Here is an 18,284-nt window from a genome sequence, read left to right on the forward strand (position 1 = left end):
GCCCATGAAGTTCAGTGAGTGACTGACCACATTACTGATTATGACTGGATTCATATTTTGCTGATTGTGAAAATGAGATGTGCCCACAAGGGAGTTAAAGTCACCCAGATGTAGCTTTTTCACCCACTTCTGTCATGCATGTCTAATTTCAATCTTCAAAGACAGAATTTTCATCATAAAGACCTTTTCTATCATATAAGGAGTTATGTAGGGGTAAGAATTTAATTGGTTTTTAAATTTCAGACTGTGGCAGATCAAGTCTCTGATACTGTCTGAAATGGTAAAAGGAGTTTCTATTGGCTCCCAGCACAGGTGGTGTGGTCAGGAGCTGAATCTATATACTCCTCCCCTGTTACTGTATATTTCTCATTCAGTAGTCTGGGGTCTTTCAAGACGATTTGGTACTTTCAAGACAGCTACAGGACTGGTGATGTCAGCATGGTCTTAGAGAGACTTCCTACTGCCCAGAAGCTAGTGCTCCTTTTCTTCACTTTCCTAGTAATGAACTCTGGTAAGATTTCACTTTCCTTATTCCCCAGGGACTGCATTGTTAGGAAATGGACTGAGGGACTGAACTTGGGAAAAAATGATCTGTCAGAAAGTCACACTACAATATTTGCCATTTGTCTTGAGGAATGCAAAAAAATTACAATGCCTGAATGTCTTTTTTTTCTCTTTTTGGAGGCCTTCTCAATTAGGTTTGGTGGGAGATTATTCATCAGGGGAAATGGTATTTTGTCCCCGAATTGGATTGTAAACTTCCCACTGTCACAGGAATGGTCTAATCTTTCATGTGACTCCTAAGATGGCAGATGGTCAAGAAACTAATAGAAGACCCATGACTGAATCATTTTGGCTCACTGATCTGCTCCCTTTGACCTTCTGTAGTCAAAGTACCACAGTACCATGCCATCCTTCTAAATGACTAAAGGAAATTTCAAATCATTGCCTTGTGTCAAATTCAGTGTAAGAGTTCATGGAAGAATGACTTCATATATGAAGCAAGCACAGATCTAGCCCTGATCTAGCCACTCAGCCCATTAGCTAAAAGAGTCTTTATTGAGACTGTGCAGGTCTGGCCTTGGGTAACTAGCTGGAAGATCATTATTAGTCTGTGAAATGATCTGAAGGTTTTGTATGGCTTCTGTGACTGGGAGAGGAGAGATATTGATATCATCTATTACAAGATCTAAATAACTTAGTTCCTGCTCCCTAGGTCTGAGTCCCAATGCAGGGTTTGTGCTTGTAAGACCTGTAACACTCAGTTTATATATAAGGGTTTACACCCCTCCCTAAACCAAAGTATTTCGCAAATATTTTGCTCCAAAGATAGTTTTGAATTCCCCTCTCTGCAATTAGTCATCTCAGCATCTAAGATACTGGTCAATTCCTTCCCCATGTATAGATGACGTATCCGAGAGTGAGTATTGTCATGTGATGTTTCCCCAGAATCACTGATATGTTCAGAGAGTGATGGAGCTGAGATCTGTCCAGAGGTTCAGGAATTACTAAACTCTTTTTTTTTTTCCTGTAGTGATTGATTATAAGCTTCCTGTGAGTGCTTAGAATTTCACATACTTTTCTATATTCCCAGCAATGTCTGGGCCTGTTTACAGTAAGTGCTCAGTAAAAATGAATTCACTGATTTCTTTTGTGCTAACCTTAACAAAAGGAAGAAACTGAAAAACTTACTTGCTTCTATTCCTACATAAAATAAACTCTTAGCCATAGTGGAAAAAAGACTGGTTTTTGTCAGGAAACTTTGGTTCTCCCTCTAGTAATGTGAATTTTAGAAAATTACTTTACCACTTTCAAACTCATTATTCTCTCCTGTCAAAAAAGAGGGACTTGGAGGAATTTTCTCTAAGGAGTTTTCCTGCTCTGAAAGGTTAAATATTTCATAGCCCGCTCCCACTCTCTGTCTTGACTCACTACTGCTCCATCTCCATCTCAGTTAGAGGATGGATATGCATACTACTTTAGATGTGGGATGTACAAAGCAGACATTAGATGTATTCAGGAGGCGAGACAGGGTTGGATTTCCAGTAAGAATCTTTTTGATTAGAACATCTGTTAAGTACCTGTTATGTACCAGTGAAATACTGGAGATACAAAGACACTAGAAGTGGAAGGGAACTGTGCACAGTGACAAGTAAAGGCACAATGTATTCAGGGCAGACCCAGACTCTCTTTGGAGTGAGAAGAGTTCTAAGAATCTGGATGATCAGGAAATCGGGAGGTTTAGATGATAGAATCTGAGGTAAGATGTGAAGGCATCTGGGAATTCCAAGAGTCATTAGTGAAGAAGGAGACCATTCCCAATATGAGGAACAAACTGCAAAAGGAAAGAGACAGGAGATAGAATACCATGTATGGGGAACATCAAATAGCCTAGTGTGACTACAGCAGAGACAGGACAATAAAGAATAATCTGAAATCCTTCCAGAGAGAGAGATTGGAACTAGACTGGAAAGGTCTTCAAACATCAAATAGAGGGGTTTGTATTTTGTTCTAGAGGCAAAAGGGAAAGCCAATTGAGATTTTTGAGCAGGGTAGTGTCAAGGTCAGCATGGCAGTTGTCTGGAGGATGAATTGAAAGGGAAAAACTAGAGGCACAGAGACCAATTTGGAAGTTATTGTGACAAGTTGTCTTGCTGCAAGAGTAACAATAGCCTGAATTTTGATATATTTGATTACTGTTCAAAGTGCAGTTGATAAAACCATTTCCTAAGGTCCATTGTTCATCTGCTTTCTAATGATCTAAGAGATACCTTCCAAAGAGGATTTCCAGGGAAGCTGGCCCAATTGACGAAATTCCCTCCAGCCCAGAGCTACGGTGGCTAAAATTCTTGTGAAGGCTACCTACTTATTGGTGACTTCACTCTCCTTCATCTCATTTTCATCTTTACTCTGCAATCTGACTTCCAATTTCATCATCCAACTGCAACGGCTCTCTCCAAAACAATTAACTATTTCTTCATTGCCAAATCTAATTAACTTCTCTCAGTTCTCACACTTTACAACTTCTCTGCAGCCACTGATACTGTCAATCACTATCTTTTCCTTGTTATTTTCTTCTCTCTAAGATTTCATGACACTCCTGTTTCCTTGTTCTCCTCCTACCTGTCTGACTTCTACTCCTCAGTCTCCTCAGGTCACCCCCACTAATCATTGATGTTTTCCCAAAGTTGTGTCCTGGGCTCTCTTCTCTTCGCTGTCTATATTATCTCACTTGATGATCTGATCAGTTCCACTGGGCTAAATTATCATCTCTGCGCAGATAATTTTCAGTCCTGACCTCCAGTCTAACATCTCCAATTCCCTATTGGATATCTTCAGCTAGATGTCCTGTAGACATCTTAAATTTAATATGTCCGAAATTGTTTGCTTAATTATGTTTCATTATCTTCCTTTCCTCTTCTTTAAGGAAAGTAAATTCTGATGGCCAGAAGCTGCCCAGTTGACTTGGGGCTTAATGGCTAGATGCTTTCCTTCCTTCTTTCCTTCCCTCCTTCCTTCCTTTCCTCTTTTCTTTCTTTCTCTTTTCCTTTCTCTTTCTTTCTTCCTTTCTTTCTCTCTTTCATTCATTCTTTCTTCCTTTCCTTTCCTTTTCTCAAAGACTAAACCTTAAGCCCATTTCCCTCTGGAGCTCATTGAATGGACTATAATAAGTCTCTGCCCAAGCACCAATTAATGGCTATATTTTGGGCCCTCCTGGCTCAGATTGAATGTCAGTAGTAACTATTTTTCTTTTGACCACCAACACTGAAGGGCTTCCCTTTCCAATATTATTATTTTTTTTTAAATTAAAGTAACCATCCCTTGACTCACTTCTTAAAGAGGCCTATTCACTTAATGGGTGTTACCTCACTCAAAGCGAAAATTTGAAAAGGCCTTAACCTAAAAGGACCAGGGTCTCCCATTGCAAACTTGGCCATCTCTAGTCATCCTGATGAATATTTGGTCATTGAACCAGAAGAAAGGGAGGCTTGCACAGCCCAACCTCACTCAAATCAAAACTGTAAGTCATGTCATCATTTCCCTGATGTCATTATCCTCCTCGAAAAGGAAGGACAAGCAAAACAACAACAGCCTGTCCTGACTTGTGGCCTCACATCTCCAATTCATTGTTGGACATTTTGATCTAGATGTCCTATAGGCATCTGAAATTTAATATATACAAAATTGAATTTTTTATTTCTCTCTAAACCTCCTATTTCCTATTACTGTGGAGGCCACCACCATTCTCCCACAGTCACCTAGTTCTAAGTGTCATCCTCAGTTTTTCACTTTCTTTTTCCCTGAAATAAGTTATCAGTTACCAAGTCCTGTCAATGGTGCTTTGGTAACATTTCTCCTCCATATCCCCTTCTTCTTTACCTTATGGAGTAGGAAATAGAAGTTCAGTGAGGTAATCTGGCTGCCATAATGTCACATAAACTAACATGAATAATTTGCTGGGATATTTTTGAATACAGGTCCTGTGGCTCTCAGAACTAAAATATCTCTTTTGTACTCCAGAGTTTTCTCCAGGCAGGTATTGTGGACAGAGAATGTAATGAAATTGGGGCACCTTTCTGATCTGCTTGAATAGAGTATTTGAGGCAGATCTCCTCTCTCTTTCCTGCAGCTCTCCATGACCTGCAAATTCCTGGCCAGATTAGTATCTGGAGAGTTTTCTGTCTGTCTCACTCTCCTAACCCAAGCTGGAAAAAAATGTTTCATTCTCACTTTTTCTTAGATTTTCTGTATCAGGATATAGTCTGGCACATTCTGTATATCTTCCTGGAGGAGTTTTTTTTGGCAACTCTGTGTGCAAATTCCTGTTGTTCTGTGAACTTGACTCTGCCTCCTCAGGTGGGCAGTTTTATACTAATCATAAAGGTAGAAAAAGGAAGATAGAGTCTCCATTCTAAAGAAAACAAACCTAGCAAATAGTAGTATGACAATTGTGAGCAGCAGCCATAAGGTAACTGCAAAAGTTGGAGGAGATCATTTGGAGTTAGTGTTTCATTCACTGATATTCCTCATTTTCTCTAGTTATTTCTGTCTCTATGCTGCAACTATTACTGTGGGTGAAGGGACCTAATACAGCTAACCTGCATCATCTACATTCTCAGTGTAGCCCAGAGAGATTAATCTTGGGGCTCCTGCTCTCAGCATATTATTTTCTGGTTATTAAGAAACGAGAAGCTTTTCTGATCCCTGCTAAAGATGGTTTTCTGGCAGCCAACAACATCTACTCTGTCCTTACCATAGTGCACTGCCAAATTCACAGTTTCTGTTCATAATCATATCCATAAAAATCTCTGTAGCAAATGTAACAGATGCTAGAGTCAAGTGACAAAGTATTGTGGTCTTATTTCGGACTCACAGACTGAGGAGAATGGTTTGTAGAGAGTAGGACTATCAAATCATAAAATAGATTCAATGTTGGAAGTGATTACTTTCAGTCATAGAAGTGTCACCTATTTTCCTCTTTTTTTCTCTCTCTTTCTCTCTGTGTCTTTCTTTTCTCAGTCTCCCTCTCCCTCTCCTTTCCTCTTCTTCCCTCTCTGTTTTTCTGTGTGTCTATGGCTATGTCTGTCTCTCTCTGTCTCTGTCTTTCTGTCTTTTTCTGTTTCTGTCTCTCTCTTTGTTTTTCTCTTACTCTGTCTCTCTGACAGAATAATGGTGGCCTAGTCCTACAATTCACAAATCTATATATGCGCATTAATCTTCAGTGCACTTACTGTTGTATTTCAGACAAGTTCTTTTCTTCCTTCCTGATATCCTACTGTATTGGTACACCCTCATAGTTAAAGGAGTGTGTGTTTTAAAATATCCTTACTTCTTTGCCCCTGAGTCCTAATTCTCAAACATTCCAGAAGTAGCAGGAAATTAACCATGGAAAAATATAGAAACTGTGAATGAAATATGGGGTGCATAAATATAGAAACAACTTTGGACATCTCATAAATCTATTATAAAGACCCCAAGACAACTGAAATATAGGCTATCTAAGCATGTGTTATCTGAAAAACAGGAAGAAAAAATATGAACAAAGCCCCAGAAAATTGAAAAGAAATTCTATTTAGAGTAACCAGGTTCTTGGGGCAGAAGAGATGGTTACTTCTCTAATGGTGAGCTGTCATATGGGTCTATTTCTTCTCCTTGACTAAGAGGCATCCATCCCCTATGCTGTTTCCACATGCCTCTCCCTACGTATATGAAACATGCTCTCCCAAAAAGTACCAGGAATTATGCACTTTCAGTTTTATTTCAGGTTCAATCATAGTCAATGTGCCTCCAAAGTGTTAATTGTCACGTGCTCACTTAAAGAAAGTTCTTCAGCTTTTCCCTTAGGAATATGGAAGACACAGTCTAACATAAATAATTGTATCTCTCTCCTCATCACAGGGATCATGGCCTTCAAGGGTACTCACTGGAGTTTTTTCTTGTCTTTCCAGGATTTGTGAAGCTGATTTCAGGAGACAGGCCTTGTAATGTGCATGAAGAAGTCAATTCTGGAATAAAACTGAGCATGGTTTGTGATTGGTATTTTACTCTTCCTACTGCCAAAATCATTTGTGCTGAGTTAGAACATGGAACTGCAGTCTCTATCATGAAAAGTGCTCACTTTGAAAGAGGAAATCGACCCATCTGGGATAAAGAATTCCAGTGTAATGGAAGTGAACCATTTCCGTGACAACACCCCACAGTACCACTTCCACAAAGAAAATGCAATCACAACATGGATGTTGGAGTCATTTGTTCAAGGAAAACTTACACAATGCTTTTATCCTGCTCCCACATGGTATTTGAAACCGAGATTAGAAAGTAACACTCACTTGTTTAAAGCCTTGTCTTCTTCTCTCCAGGGTACACAGACTTTTGCCTGATGAATGGAAACTCCCAATGTGTAGGGATAGTGGAGATCCAAGTTTTGGGGATCTAGAGAACTCTTTGTGACTCCCACTGGGACCTGGTAGATGCCAATGTTCTGTGCCATCAGCTCCACTGTGGTGTTACCATGAATCCTCCAGAAGATGCACACTTTGGCAGTGGAAGTTTCTAGATCACAGGGGACACATTTTATTGCACAGGGACTGAATCCCATTGATGGAATTGTTCTGTGATTATTTTGGGTACTTCTCCATGTTCCAAAGGAAAAGTTGCCTCTGTGGTCTACTCAGGTTAATGAAGGGAAATCTCTATTTTGGACTCACAGCATATCTCTCAGTGATGGACCAGTGAAAGCATTGATATGTGCAGGAAGGAAAAGGATGCAAGTGTCCACACCCATCAGTAGTCTGGTAATCTTTTTCAGTATTCATAAGAGTGCCATGGCATGTTTTTTCTGATAGCAAATATGAAGAGTCCTAACCATGTTGTTGGGAATCATGCATTTGTCCATAATTACTTTTCATATGTTATCATTCATTCATGAATTTTCTTTGGGATTTCCCAAGTAGGAAAGATGTATTGTGATCCATCAAGTACTTTGGAGGAAAGTGTACTTATGCTAATGTGTAGTACCAATAGTAAAAAGGGATATAATGGCTCTGGGCATGGGCAGGAAGGATTAAGAATAAACAAATTTAGACAGGAAGGACATGAAATTGTCTAAATTCACATTTAGAAGCACGTTTACACAGGGCAAGATGGTAAAATCATCCAGCAAGGACAGAATAGATTAGAGAGGATCAAAGATACTGGGATACGATTCAATATTAGGTAGAGAATGATACAGCCATCTAAGAATAAAATTTCAGGACTTTATTCCTTGAAAATTGCAAATCTTTTCTCAAAGGGTCATTTGCAAAAGATCTCCTCATTGGTGGAAATTGATTTCACAAGGATCTGAGATGGTGAAAGTTGCATAAAAGAGATATCCTGATCACAAAGAGAGACACTGAGACAAAAGACCAGCAACTCTCTTCTCTTCAGTTCTCACTAACTTTATCTCATGAAATCAGTTTCCACCAATGAAGAGATTCTTATGTAAATAGATCCTTGAGTCAAAGATTACACAATCTTATCTTCTTTGAAAATTTGTTAGAGATACTAAGAGTGAATTAGAGTAAAATCTTCTCATCAGACATACAAATAGATCAATGTCCAGAGTAAAATACTAAGTCAGGGCTCAGAGGAGCAGGATTCTTCAAGGTAAAGAAGCTATCCATTTGGTCAGTGCAGGTCAGGTAGAGACTGGTGGGAAAACTTAAGAGAAGAGATAGTCAAGTGTATGAATGATGAAATGACTGAGGAAGCAAAGGTTCTAGATATCAAACTTATCAGTTTATTAAGCAATACATGCCAACTGCTAAACAAACCTGGACCAATGGTCTTTCTCAGCTTGGCAGTAAGAATACAGGGAGACAGATTTTTATGCATTAAAAGCAATCAAATAAGAGCAACTGATTAAAACAAAATAATTTATAAGGATAAAAATTTGGTTATCTGATTTCTAATTGGAGGAAAGATTAGGGGCTTTCCAAGTTTGGAAAGGGAGAACAAATAGGTGTAATTCCCTGACATCAGTAAAAGAGGTGTACTAATGCTCCCAAAGTGTCTGCATTCAATCAAAAGAACTTGAAAATAATAACTACTGAATAGTACTGGACCAGATTTCAGATAAAATATATCGGTTGCTTGTGAGAAGAATCCTTGCATCAAATTTTGGATCTGACAGAGTTCCTAGTCAGCATAACCTAGGTCCTTACTTAAGCATCAAGTAGAGGTGGTCCAGGTCCTAGCCATGCAGGATGAGGTTGAAAAGATACAATAATGTTTTCTCCCAATGCCCAACATTGAAGAAAGTTTTCTCACAAGATAAAAATTGGACGAGACCCATAAGTGAATAGAAAAAGAATCTAGCCACCTCTAGAACTGAATCACAAGTTGGAGTTACTGTGGTTCATACAATTCCCACTACCACTTGCTATTCTAGTCCCTTCAGTACGAAAGTTCCAGAGAGCAGGTGAGAAATTTAGAAACAGGTTAGAATTAGTGAAGTTCCTTTCACTTGTGCTACACTAGCTTCCTCTTGAGACGCCATTTCTAGAGATGTGTAGAAATGGAGAGTTTTTGCTTTTATGTTTTCTTTTTCCTCAGTTACTTAGGAAAGTCAATCTACTAACATTTATTTGTTGCCTAGTATTTGAAAACCTCCACATTTTCTCTCTTAAACAGGAGGAAGAAGGAATTCATATGGTCCAAGTAGTCCAAGAGAGACACCTGTGCCTCCAGGACAGAGATTGTTGACTTTCTTTGGCCATGGCCTCCTTTGGTGTAACCTTGCAACTGTTTCTAAGACTAAACTGATCTCCCCCTCCAATTAATGTCAAAACAATCAGAAGTTTGATTGAACTCAATAATGACTCAAGAGAGCAGATAAAAATAATTCTAGCCTGGTTCCCCTTCTCTCTGAGGAGAGCAGAGCAGCCTCTGGTCCCAACCTACTGCTTTCCCTCAGGGTGGGAATTAAAGTCTCCCTTAAAGAAGGGAAGGGGAAGAAGCTAGGTAGAGTGGCAGCTAGGTGATACAGTGGATAGAATGAGGAGTCAGGAAGACCTGAGTTCAAATTTGACCTCAGACTAGCTACTTGTCCCTGGCCAAGTCATTTAACCCTATTTGCTTCAGTTTCCTCCTCTATAAAATGACCTGGAGAAGGAAATAGCAAACCCCTCCAGTATCTTTGAAAATAAAACCCCAAATGGGGTCAGAAAGAGTTGGATAAACCTGAAATAACTGAACTACAACAAGAGGAGCTGAGGAGGGCTAAAGGTATCTATTCTTCCTCCCTTTGAGCGACACAATGACACCTCCATGCTATATGTGACAGGGACAGTCTTTGGACACATGAGGCCTCACCACTCAGAGACCTCTCTACACGTAGGCCCTTGCTACATGTGGGGCTCTCCTTACACAAATAAGAGACCAAGCATACTGAAATATGGTTATCAATATATTTTTTAAAATTATATTATATTTTTCGTAATTACATGTCAAGACAATTTTTAACATTCATTTAAATATTAGTTACATATTTTCTCCCTTCCTACCTCCCTCAATGCCCCCCACCCTAAGCCATGTTTATTAATATGTTTTAAAACAAATTCTTGTATTCCAAGTAAAAATCTCCTGTTTTAGTGTTTAGACATAGTTTAGTGGCAGATATATGGTAGGAGGAAGCTATCCTCTATGGTGCACAGATGCTAGACCTAGCAAAGAGGAGCAAAGTCTAAGAAAGTATGATCAGCTACAAGTGCTACTGTCTTTCTCCCAGAAGCTTTCCTTTATGGAAAATCACAGAGTTTTAGAGCACTCTGTACATGGAGGGTATGTTTGGAGCTTTGGGGATGGAACAATAGAACTGTCGATGAGAATAATTCTGTTTGATCTGGTAGAGCCAAAATATTCCTTCTTAGACTGGGAAATCCCTTTGTCCCTCCCTCATAACCTATCTTCTCTGTAATTTGCTGACCCTCTCCTTCCCTCATCCAATGCCTTTCCTCCAGATACATATTTACCTTACTTATCCCCTCTCAGCATAAAATTTCCGGCCCTGGGTCTGAGCTGTGTTTGCTTTTAGCAGGAAATCAGACACAGTCCCTCACATTCAATAATTTACATTCTGGATAGGAAAAGGCACCTTTTCTATTTTCAGGTAAGAAAAAAAAATTGGACAATCTGAGGAAATCCTTTCCTTTCCTTGGAAAAATGTACAATTAATTTGAATTTCTCCCTGTAGAAAATGGACAACTTCATCTGTTGAATGGAAGAGGACCCTGCTCTGGAAGAGTTGAAGTCTTTTATGATGGAACCTGGGAGACCATCTCTGATGATTCTTGGGACCTGAGTGATGCCCACGTGGTGTGCAGGCAGCTAGGCTGTGGAGTGGCTCTTGAAGCCATGGTCTCTGCTCACTTTGGACAAGGATCAGGGCCCATCTGGTTAGATGAGCTTAACTGCCCTGAAAATGAATCTCACCTAGGGGAGTGCCCTTTCCTCCGCTGGGGTTGGCATAACTGCAGACACAAAGATGATGTGGATGTCCTCTGTTCAGGTCTGGGACACACACATCCCACTAACACTGAGAGTTATGGGAGCACTGAGGAGGTGAGACTTAGAGACCTGAGGGAAAGGGAGCTGATTCAGACAGGGAGAACTTCCTACTCTAACCAGAGCCCTCCCTAGAGTTCAGTTTCAGGACAAAGCCTTTTATCTGAAGGTTGATTTTATTCAGCTCCTGCAACTGTATAGGTGGGCCTCCTCGTTTATGAAGATATGTGTGTGTACACATATATGTACATATGTATGTATACAGATACATATGTGTTGTGCATGTGCATATGTTTGTGTGTGCTTTCTACACCTTAATATCCTAGTAGAATGGTTTTCACAGAAAATGTATAAAATATGTGTCTGTTGATTTGCTTTTCTTTGGTGTTTCACAGATACACACTGATTTTGAAACTGTGAAACTCAGTAGTGAACTCCAGTAGAGGCATTTCTGTCTTTATCAATGAGGGGAGACAATGACATAGAGACAAGTGAACAGAAATATAGAGAAAGTCATTCTGAAAATAGATCTCAGTCTATCCAGTGGAGACTCCCCAGCAGAGCCAGAGAATCTAATACAATTTCCAGGGGGAAGAGACCCAGAGAATATGGGAACAAATGTCCCTCTGATTATGCCATACCTTCCTCTCCATTTACAGAATTCCTGGATCTCAGGTTGGTGAGTCAGGACTATAAGTGCTCTGTATGGCTAGAGATTTTCTACAATGGAACATGGGATCGTGTTTGTTCCAACTCCATGGGTGACAATAGTGTATCAGTGATTTGCAGACACCTGAATTGTGGTTCCAAAGGACATATTGAAATACTGTCTAGCCCCCCAAAAAGTTTGCAGGCCAGGTGAATAGACAAAATCACCTGCCAGGGCCAAGAATCTTTCCTCTGGCATTGTTCTTCTCAGTCTTGGGACCAAAATTCTTGCCAACAGGGAGAGGAAACCATTATCACATGTGAAGGTAACTACATCTGTCTCTTCTATTTGACTTCTTTTTAATGGAATTTTTAGTCCAAGTGAATTCAATCTGTGGACAAGATATAAACCCCAATTTATTTTAATCCATCCAAGGAAACAGTGGAGGAGACCTAGGCTGGTAGGAGTTATGTAACAAAGACTTTAAATTTTTTATTTTCATTTATTAAAACCTTCATGTGAACAAGTTCTGAGTCAGTCTGCCTTCCACAATTCCTCTCATAGAAGAGGATTAAATATTCCCCAAAACACTGAAACTTGCCAGGTAATCTTATTCATTTCCACAGATCTCTATCCAACTCAGAGACATTAAAAGATGGTCATGCTCTTGATCTTGCTATCACCTACAAGAATTCCATTTATGTCTGTGAACTGTGAATTTCCTTTAGCTTATCATAATTAATGGTCATTATACCTCTCCCTCTGCCTTGCAACCCCCTCACTATTCTTCATCCTCATCACGTCCTTCACACCTCAGATGTTTCCAGGGTCATCATTCTTGCACTGACAAAACTCTCATCTTTGATTCCTTGGTGAACTGTTTCATCTCTATTCTATCCTCTTCTATCATGTCTCTTGTCCTCTGATACTATCTCCATACTTGCCCTTACAAGTCTCAGCCCTAGGTTATTCCCACCATGCATTTGCTTCTAATCAGGGAAACTTGAATGAAGTTGGATAAAATCATGAAGCCATTCTGACTGAATTCACTACAATATTACATAATTTTATGTGAAAGCAAGTGAATACTTTTATGCCTCCCTAATTGATTCACTAGCCCTTTCTCCAGAGTGGCTTTTCCAAACTTTTTCATCCCTCCTCAAATCTCCTCTCCCCTTCCTTCTCATCTTTGTCTCATATTTCATTGAAAAAATTGAAGTCATTCATCAAGAGCTACCTATTCTTACCTCCACATATCACATCACCCATATTCTCTCTGTCACTATCTTCTCCTTCACCCCATCACACACAAAGAGATGACCCTTCTTCTTGCCAAGGCAATTCTTGTCTACTAACTACTATCCTACCACATACAAACATCTCTGTTCCTTGGAGTTTGCATTCAGTTAAAAGATTGTAGAGGGCCAAGTAAGTCATTATATGTTCTCAATCCCTGCTCCAGAATTAAAACTTTAGCAGGTGATTAAAGACTATTGTCATGTGAAAGCCCAGTCAGAAGGCTTTGTAATAATCCTGGATGTGATGGGGACCTGAATTTGAGTGGTGGTTCTATTAGTGAAAAGAAGGAACATGGGGAGATGGAAATTACAAAATATTCCAAGTAATTGGATCTGTGGGAAAGTGAGAGGGAGGATTTAAGGATAGCACCAAGATCACCAGTCTGAGTGATTAGGAGGGTGGTAGTGTCTTCAATGGTACTAGGGATGTTTGGAAGGACATTACAGTGTGTAAGAAGGAGAAATCATAGGAGATAATGAGTGTTATTTTGGATACATTGAGTTTGAGATGTTCACGGGACAAGAGGAAGATTACATGAGACATCCATCAACTAGGGAAAAAATTTCATATGTTGTAAAATTAACTCTCGGTCAGAGAATCTACTGAGAAACTTGTGTTAGAAGTTTGTCTAGGGGTGGGTGGGGCCCTACAGAACTTTCTTAGAGAATATGTGGCCCTTCCACAAATTTCCTATTTTGGCATCTGAATTTGGGATGTGACTTCAGCAAAGGTCCTATGACTCCAGTCCATATAGTCTCTAAGTCTCTTCTTATGCTTGACATGGATAAAGGGGACTGAGGAGATCCAAGAGCCTTCCTAAGATGTTTGGATGGAGCATTAAGGGAGGATGTTCACATCATAAGGGGTTCAGAGCAGGATCCAGAGGTCATACCCAACCTGATCTCTGCCCATTTTTCAGATGTTTTTTCTCCTATAATCTTCCAATTGAGAGGACAATTGGCATCTACCACAAAAGGTACACTGCTCTACCACTCCCTTTCTCCCCTCCTATCCCCTTTGGGTTCATTTGACAGCAGAAACCTTCACAGGCCCAAGGCTGAGCTTGTGGGATTCTTTCATCTCTGAGGAGATCTACTATACCAGTATCTTGAGAAGCTGTGGAGAAGCTTGTGAGCTGGGGATTGAAGGGGAGCTTGGGCGGGGAGGTCCACAGAATGTTCTTCAAGAATATATCACCTGCTGCCAATTTCCAGTTTGGAGGCCTGGAGCTCAGTCCCCAAAAGGAAGGATGGTTCCTTCAGTGTCCTTTCTTGGGCATCCAGACCTATCCCAGGCCCCTCTACAGGGTAGTTATGGGGAAAGGTTCCCCAGTTGGAAGATCTTCAGGTTGAGGGTGAGCCTCAGATTTCCCTTCCCTCTCCATACTCACCTCACTGAGCTGTCCTGGGCAGTTTCACAACTTCTTCCATAATCCAGAGCCTTATGATTCTTCTCTAAAGGATCTAAACCTTTTTTGAACTCTCTACTTGGGATCGTCTGCCTCATTTTAGGGGCCCTCTCTTCCTGGTTCTCATTCTGCTAGGGATTCAGATGCATGGAGGGAGAATACAGCAACAAGGTGGGCAACCTGAGTAAAATGGGTAATGATGTGGGTGAGTAAAGGGAGGCAATCATACGGATAGGGATTTTGGACAAGGTCAAATAAAGTACTTCAGGAGTGGATAGGACCCACATATTTTGCTCTGGTTTTCAAGCCCCAAATAACTCTGACTGTCATTGGTCTAGGAAAGGCTGAGTTGTGATCACAAAGCTTGTGTTAGTTATGTGTATTTCAAACAAGTGGGGTTGGGCATCCATATTAGAATTAGGGAGTAGTTTGAGCATGAAAAGAAAGTATATTCAGGAGCACCTCTAAGACAAATATATACCAGATGATGACCTCAGGCCCTGAGTTTCTGATCCATAGCCATTTGTTCCATCTTTGCCCAGATATGGGGATTCTCTTTATGAAGTCATGTACCAAGACATTGATTACTACCTTACATGGTACAAGGAGGACCTTCTGAGAAGCCCAGGTATGTATATCTTCTGCCCATTCTCTTTCCTTGGACACTCTGGATATGAACTATTTGCTTTGATCACTATCAGAATCTATGGCCTTGTCATCTTCAGAAATCTCTGCCTATACCTGCCTGCTGCAGTTCCTCAAAACTCATAGTATTTTAGTTTCCATTTCTCATTCTCTACATAGGTAGGCAGGTCCAATAGCCCATATCTGAGCTCTGCAACTCATCTCTAGAGGGAAAATGTCCAGAGCTCTGTGTTCTTTTCCTTCTGATATTCTTTTGTCAGTCTGGGTTGCCTTGATTATAGTGCCTACTGAACTTTCAGGATAAGGTCCTCATAATTTCAGGTCCATAGATGCAATGATTCCATTTCTCTAAGAGAATAGCCTACTCAATGGAATTGATTAACACCAATATAACATTCCTTCTAAATCAGGAACTTTCTTGATAAGAACAGAATTGGAGCAAAAAGTGCTTGGAAGTCCCTAAAAGATAATAACATGAAGCTGTGGTTGAAACCCCTTTCCATACCATTAGGACTTTTCCAACCTCATGAATTATACTGATCCTTATGAAGAGAGTGACCTCTCCCCTGAGACCCTCACTTAATAACAAACTTTCAGATTTCCACACTTTTACCCCTACGCTGCATGAGGACCAAAACCCTTCTCTGAAGACAATATCATCTATGATGTGATGTGATCTTTGGAAAATAGCTTGTTTTAAATTATTAACATCTTGTCAGTTAAGTTCTTCACTAGCTAAATATGGAGACTTCCAGGAAAGCAGTGTAAGGGTTTCCCCAACTGGGAGTTCTCCTTTCTCATCCAGAACACTTTGACTAATCATCCTTTTCACTGGAGACCTTTCATTGAGGTATCCCTTGTTTAAGGCTGGTCTACCTGGTGTCAGAACACCTGGTTATATTGTTCTAATCTATGGACAGACCCAATATGGTGGACTCTTTAATTCTGTCATGTTCGTCTTCTCCTCAGAGTCTCTTCTGAATGACGTGAGAGACAATCTTTCATACTACACAGAGGAATATGAAGGCAAAAGTCAACCTGCACTTTCCCCAAGTAACAGGAAAGGGCAGGTGCAGGCAAAGACTCATGTTTCCCAAGGAGTTTTCTGCCCTGAAAGGCATCAGCTAAAATATTACTCTGCTGTCCCAACTCCTCCTCACCTCAGGTGTCCTCTACCTCCCTAGACCAAACTTTTAGGAATACTTTCAATAATAGTTAGACACTCTCTCACTCCAGATGTGCTTGGGAGATAGAGGTTTGGACTGAGACAAGGGAAATGATTCAGAGAAAGGGAAGAAAGGAACCAGGTTTGGTTTGATAGCTGACTAGACCCCTCAGAGGGGTGTAGGGCTTGATTTGAAAGTCAGAAAAATGATCAAAGAGACATCAGATTCCAGAGGATAATCCAACAAATCAGTTTATTCTCTCTGGTGTAGGTTCTGCTGTAGGTCCCAGGGTCATTCACACCACAGCAAAATGAATTGAATTATGACAGGGCTGAAAGTTCTGGGTTAAGTGATTTTCTTCTTGAAGCTGGAGTCAGTGATATGGAGTGAGTAATGGAAATTAAGAGAGGAGAATTTTGAAACAAAAAGAAATGAAGGGAAAACAACATTAAGGGGACTGAAATCATTGTGCTATATGAGGGAGCATTAGTCCCCATTCACACCTCGGTGATTCTTACTGCAAGGTCAGGTCCTTAACTCTAAGTAATCTTCTTCAGCTAAATTCAGCTTTGAACACCACTTCACACTTCCTTCTATCTTAAAAAAAATGAATTCATATATTTATTTTCACATGCACAAGAACATCACTTACCAAAAAATAGTGTTGAAAGCAAAACTATCATCTCTCCCTCAGATATCTCAAGTTTGCCTGATGATCCTCTGGGTGATGGGTATGATGATGTTGAAAAATTATCTGGGCCTGAAATTCTCTCTGTCACTCAGATGAATGAGGGCAGTACTCTGGAGCCTACAGATGAATGGGATGAGCACAGGAAATCACACACAGGTGAGTGATTTCCAACAGACTTATTGACCTGAGAATTCTTCGTATTCACATTTTCAGAAATACACCTGGGAAAACTGTACCCACAGTGATGTTGCTAAGCAACAAAATGAACAGGTTCTGGGGTTCTGAAGCTGCCTCCTCCAGGCTCCCATTCCCCTTGGACTCCAACCCATCCTCAATTTAAAGAGAAGCCTTTCCTTAGCCCTCTTTCAATCATAGTGACTCCTGCTCCCATTGCTGTCACTGGTGCATCTGGACTGAGAAAAGATTCTTTACCCAAGTCTTGAAGGTGGTATTATTTTCACCCAGAACAGCTAGGTGGTACAGTGGATAGAGTATCAGTGCAAGGGTCAGGAGGGTCCGAGTTCAAATCTCACCTCAGACACTTGACACTCACTAGCTGTGTGACCTTGGGCAAGTCACTTAACCCCAATTGCCTCATCCTGGCTCATCTCCAGTCATCCTGATGAATATCTGGTCACTGGATTCAGATGGCTCCAAAGGAGACGTGAGGTTGGTGACCTGCACAGGCCTCCCTCACTCAAAACAAGGTCAAGTGCAAGTCAAGTCATCACTTCTCTGATAGCATGATCTTCTTCAGCAACAAAGGATGAACACACATTTTCACCCACCTGGACCACCACCAAAGGCTTCCTGCTTTTCCTTAGACACAGGCAAATTCTGTTCCACTCTCCTGTTTCTAGGTCCGTCTCCTGACTTCTCCTTGACTCCAGGATGGGAGAAGGTGCCCCACCAATGTCTTTTGAGGACCTGGAGTATGATGAAGCTGAGATTGGTGTCCCTCAGATGTCACTTTAAGACCATCAGCTACAAGTAATCTCTTAATAAATGTTTGTTGCATTGAATTGGAGTGAAATCAGTTTTCTGTGATACTTGAAATAGTTTTAAAATTCACCTACCCTCAAACACTCTATTCTCAGAGAATAATGCTGAGGATTTACTCTTCACCTGTGGTGAACAACTTTTCACTATCTTGAACTTGCCCATGAGGGTGAGATTTTTGTTTCTGCCAAAAGTGTTTCTCCTTCATGACCTTTAATCCTAAAATTTCCCTCTTTCATCCTTCTTTTCCTATGTCCTCACTCCTAAATCTTCCTTTATCTATGTTTATTTCTCTAAGCTCCTTCTCTCTACCTTTTCTTCCAGTCCTTTACCCACAGTACGACTTATTTGTTTTGTTACCCTTCATCAATAAAATGGTCA

The 18,284-nt window shown here is 40.4% G+C and overlaps 1 long non-coding RNA gene across 7 annotated transcripts; it reads left to right on the forward strand.

Annotated features, from left to right (window-relative positions):
* Window positions 1–382: 382 nt before the first annotated feature.
* Window positions 383–17,926, forward strand: LOC140525886 (uncharacterized). Of its 7 annotated transcripts, none has more exons than XR_011974148.1 (5): window positions 383–511; window positions 6,450–15,030; window positions 16,017–16,212; window positions 16,908–17,060; window positions 17,765–17,926. It is a non-coding gene; the product is annotated as an uncharacterized lncRNA (long non-coding RNA). The 7 variants fall into 7 exon arrangements; XR_011974150.1 differs by lacking the exon at window positions 16,017–16,212 and having other exon boundaries at window positions 6,450–12,020; window positions 14,945–15,030; XR_011974149.1 differs by lacking the exon at window positions 16,017–16,212 and having other exon boundaries at window positions 6,450–11,050; window positions 11,706–15,030.
* Window positions 17,927–18,284: the final 358 nt, after the last annotated feature.

Source organism: Notamacropus eugenii, chromosome 2 (genome assembly GCF_028372415.1).
Source record: "Notamacropus eugenii isolate mMacEug1 chromosome 2, mMacEug1.pri_v2, whole genome shotgun sequence".
NCBI lineage: Eukaryota > Metazoa > Chordata > Mammalia > Diprotodontia > Macropodidae > Notamacropus > Notamacropus eugenii.